Source organism: Otolemur garnettii, unplaced genomic scaffold, assembly GCF_000181295.1.
Source record: "Otolemur garnettii isolate 467f Iridium unplaced genomic scaffold, OtoGar3 scaffold00103, whole genome shotgun sequence".
NCBI lineage: Eukaryota > Metazoa > Chordata > Mammalia > Primates > Galagidae > Otolemur > Otolemur garnettii.
In genome coordinates this window covers 6263192-6268203 of record NW_003852498.1, presented here as the reverse complement: position 1 = coordinate 6268203, position 5012 = coordinate 6263192, and the positions used below count along the sequence as shown (strand labels likewise).

At 40.3% G+C, this 5012-nt stretch overlaps 1 protein-coding gene across 1 annotated transcript in view; it reads left to right on the top strand.

The window, feature by feature from the left end:
* PAPSS1 (3'-phosphoadenosine 5'-phosphosulfate synthase 1) overlaps nucleotides 1-5012 on the top strand; it is a 103598-nt gene that overhangs the window by 3155 nt on the left and 95431 nt on the right. The window lies entirely within an intron of this gene.

Sequence of the window (5012 nt, the reverse complement as noted above, 5' to 3'; positions counted from 1 at the left end):
AGGTTGCTGTGAGCTGTGATGCCACAGCACTCTACCCAGGGGGATAGCTTGAGGCTCTGTCTCAAAAAAAAAAAAATGTACAAATAGGTGAACAAATTTCAATAATGTATTTAACTTAATATGTCCAAACTGCTATCATTTCAGTATAAATGCTTTTCACTATAAATAGAAGTTTAATAGTGTCATAATAGACCAAAAATACTAATAAGGTATTTTACTTTACTTTTTTTTCTATACTAGGTCTTTCAAGTCTGGAGCATTTTTTTTTTTTTAATAGTTAACACACATTTGGATTCAGACCAGCCACATTTCCAATACTTGGTGGCAACATGTAGATAACACAGTTAATAGAGATTGAGTTAGGTTGAGGTGGGAAGTAAAGATTTGGTGGTTAAATGTGAGTTAGAGAATACAGAGTAAATGTGAGACCGATTTCTAAGCTTCAGGTAATATTTTCACTTAAGGATCAGGTAAAGGAAGGGAGACCATAGGCAAAGAGGTAAAAAAAGGTAGTGTTCTGGCTCCAGCAAACATGTAGTTAGTTACAGGAAGATGTCCCTCTGTAACTGCTAGAATAGTAAAGACAAACCCAGAGTCCTTGCCCTTGGAGCGTCCTCTTATCTCAGTCTGACAGAACAGCAGATGGAATGAACGTCATTCTCTATCTGATTTGATCTTTCTCCAGTGACTCCCATTTTCATCTGCTCATGGGGGTGTATTCGTCGGGCTGAGGGAAATTTGGGGCACTCAGTTCCGACCTAGATGTCATTCACCCATTTGTGGAATCATTTTGGGCTGAACCCCTTTCTTGGCCCTGCTGACAGTGGAGTTGGGTTCTGCTGCTGGTGGCAGAGCCTGAAAACTAGCATGACATTCACAAGTATAGACAGTCTCATGCTGGTTTGCTTTCCCTCCCCATCACTCCCCAGATTTCCTTAGCTCCAGCCCAACTCCGTACCTTACATCCTTCCTGTTTTATGCAAGCCTTTCCTTTTGCCTGGGGTGCCTGTTCCTTTTTTATTGGGGGTAAAATTTTCAGAGCCTGTGCTGTTTTCCTTTAGCTGTGTGAAATGTGTGGCCTTTGTGTGCACATATATTCAGCCTCACGTGGGCTGAATTGCTTGTGCACCTCTATATGATGTCACGCTCTCTCTGCTAGGAGCATGTCATCATTCATCGTAGATGTGTGTATGCTGAATTTCTGATACAATAAAATAGGGATAAGGGGCAGGGTGCAGAGTAGCTTCGGTGCTTCTGGTATTAAAAATCCTTAGATAACGTTATTAGTATCTTAGCACAGCTTAAGTAAGGGAGTAAGCTTCACATGTGGTAGGATTCATATTACAGTTTTGTCACCATCTGGGTGATCTTGGGCACGCTATTTAGCCCTGCTGTGTTTTAGTATTCTTATCTGTAATAATGGGGATAATAAAACATACCTCGTAATGGAGTTAATGACACATACTTCATAGGGTTATAATGAAGTTTAAATAAGTTAATATATTTAAAGCACTGTGGTTACTGGCACATGAGCACTATTCTTGCTATTTATTAGTTCATGAAATATTTAATACCTACTTTGTATGCGCCTTTGTTTCAGGTGCTAGGAATGCAGTGGTAAAAAGACAGAAAAGGGCCCTATTCTCGTGGATGTTATATTCTACCTGGGAGGGAATTAATTAAAAATCAGATGGATGATGTGGGTGGCGCCTGTGGCTCAGTAAGTAGGGCCCCTGCCCCATATACCTAGGGTGCTGGGTTTGAACCTGGCTCTGGCCAAACTGCAACAACAAAAAAATAGCCAGGCATTGTGGACGGTGCCTGTAGTCCCTACTACTCACGAGGCTGACAGAAGAGAATCACCTAAGCCCAAGAGCTAGAGGTTGCTGCAAGCTGTGACACCACGGCACTCTACCGAGGGTGATAAAATGAGACTCTGTCTCTAAAAAAAAAAAAACGCAGATGGATGAGATAATTCTCCCTTTTACCAATTCTGTCTTTCCTGAACAATTGCTCCCCTTTCACGGTTAGATGCTTTTTTTTTTTTTTCTTACAGAAGACCAGCAACTCCTTCTAGACTTTGGGAAAGACTGAGGTGGTACAAAAATGAGATAAGGATGCAGAAATGGAGACTAGCATAGCAAAGCCAAGGAAGAGGCAATATGTTCGTTCTTTAAAGCATTGGCCTGGGTGTGATCAGGAGCAGGCGTTGATCTTCCTACCCTGGAAGCCAGGAAGGTGATACTAAAAAAATCGCCAGAAGAAAAGGGAGCCCTAAACCTCTGCCAAGAATGTACTTTTTTTGTTGCCCTTTAACAACAACAAGGAGAATGATGGGAAGGTCCAGATCTGAGTTGTGTGGTCCGGTAGCCACAGCTGCATGTGGCCATTCAAATTTAACTAAATACTCATATGAGGCCAGTAGACAAACCAATACATGCTCCACACATGAGAACAACTCAATTTAATTTAAGTTGAGGGGAGAAGGGAGGAGGCCGGGATTGTTGTGCTCTCACGTAATGGGCCCCATGCAAGGGTATGTGACACACCTCCTGGGTGTGAGACACAACTATGACAAGGACTCTGCTTAACAAACACAAACGTTGTAACCTAGTCGTGTGTACCCTCATATTAATAGGAAATAAAAACATTTCATATTCATTTCTCTCTCTAAGTTATTCACGATACTTAAGTAGTAAGGCAGACAGGATTCAGGGAGACTGAACCAATAAGTACAGGGACCAATCCTCAAACCCTGCCCTCCCCCATGGAATTCTCTCTCAAAAAATAAAAAATTATGCCTTTGAAAATAAATAAATCTAATTAAAATTAAATAAAAGATTCAGTTCCTCAGTCACACTAACCACATGTCAAGTGCCACATGTATGGTTAGTGGCTACAGGAACTGGACAGCGTGTTATAGACGGTCTTCATCATCTCAGCAAGCTCTGTCAGACATTGCAGGTCTAGATGCAGCTTTGGGATACTGCCAACGTTGTTTTCTACTTATCTGTGTATTTACGTGTTTAGGTATTTTTACTCTCTTCACAGGGCCAAGACATTTTCCAGAGATAGTGCCTACTTTGGAATCTTGATTTTTGGCAGTTAGACACCCCTGGTTTCTGGTCCCTAGCAGTATTAACTTCCCTGTGGTGTCATTGGTTCTTTAAATTTGAAGTATCAACAAGCTTCCAGCCTGGTTGTGTTACACTGAGGAGTAGTTCTCTACTCCACTGGTTCTCAATCACATGTTATTTCACCACCTTTAATGAATGGCATCTGGCAATTGCGGAGACATTTTGATTGTTCTGTTTGGGTGTATAGAAGGATGATGCTTCCGGCATCTCCTGGGAAGAGGCCAGGGCTCTGCTAAACATCTACAGTGGGTAAGACAGCCCCAATGACCAAGAACTATTGGATCTAAAAAGTCTTTAATGCTTAAGTTGAGAGACTCTATTTATTGTATTCTTTGCTTTGTGTAAGAAAAAGGAAAAGAAAATATTAAAATCTGAAATGCAAAAATAGTAATTGAAAATGAAATCCAATGGATAACAGCATTTTTTTTTTTTTTCTCCTGCTTGGAAGTTGCCATCTCTTGTCCTGAGATGGATCATTTACCCAGATAGAGCGTGCCAATAACAAATCAGGAAAACCTCAATCCTGAGTTGGTTAATAACAAGTAATCAGTTAACTAAGTGATTAGCTCACATGAAGAGAATGCCTTTCCTTTTTGGTGTTCACCTATGTGGTGGTAAAGAAAAAGTTATTCATGATACTTAAGTCATAAGGCAGCCAGGATTCAGGGACAGTGAACCAATAAGCACAGGGACCAAGGCAGTGGGGTTTCGTAATAGGGAAGAGAGATTGGGTTCAGCTCCAGGAATAAGGAAGTGGGAATTTATTGTGGGGGTGGTGGTGTGAGTAAATGCAAGACTACTAAGAGGATATATCAGGAGTTAGGAAGCATTCTGGCTAAACCGATCTAACAGGATTATTGCGAAGGCTGGAGAGGGTGATCAGACATCCCCTGGGGAATGGGGCAGGATGAGGAATTTGGTCAGACGGGGGTGGGGGGGGCTTTGGACTCCTGAGGACATGCTCAAGGATGGAACCTTGTTGAAAAAAGGGCTCAAAGGAGCCTGACTAGTGTTTGGTCAAGGAGAGAATGTCCTTGGTAATCGTTTCTGGTGACATATCCTTTCCTGAGGCACAGTTGGTAACCAAGTAAATTTTAACTGAATAATGATAATGGAAGCATCAGACATGACTTAGCCCTTGTCTTTCGTATGTTTAAGCATACAGTCCAGTGGCTTATGGTACCTATATCCACAGAGTTGTACGGCCATTATTAATATCTAATTATTTTTAAAAATTGGTCATTTAAAAAAAAATGACCAATATCTGACCATTTTGTAGTAGCAAGGTTTTAAAAGCAGCTTTTTCAAGTTGTTTTCTCAGCTTCTAGGGATGTGTGATTGTCCACTTTTGCTGTTTATCTTTGACTTGTTAATATTCAGAATATTAAATTATGAGTTAACTAGGAAATAAAAGTTTTCAGTTAATCAGAACTTTGTGAAATAAAGGTTTCTCCTCTTTGTACTCTACGATTTTTTTTAGTTTATTCACATTATATAAGTCTGTCTCTTTAGTTTTATCCATGTTAAGTTTTGGAACTTCAAAGAAACGTACCTTACCGTATTAGGGATTTCTCTTTGGAGTAGTATATTGTTGAACAGTTTAAGGCGGGTCGTAGGATGGGTGAAAGATGTTGAATTCCAGAATTATGCTTGGTTTTTGGCATATGCTTTTTGTCTTTATAAATTTCACTTAAAATGCAGACTTCTAGGGAGGCGCTGGCCCCATATGCCGGAGGTGGCAGGTTCAAACCCAGCCCCAGCCAAAAAAAAAAAAAAAAAATGCAAAAAAAAAATTGCAGACTTCTTTTTAAAATCATAATAAGTTCAAAAATCCTGAAATCCTCTAAATAGCATGATAGAGAAGTTAAAATAACG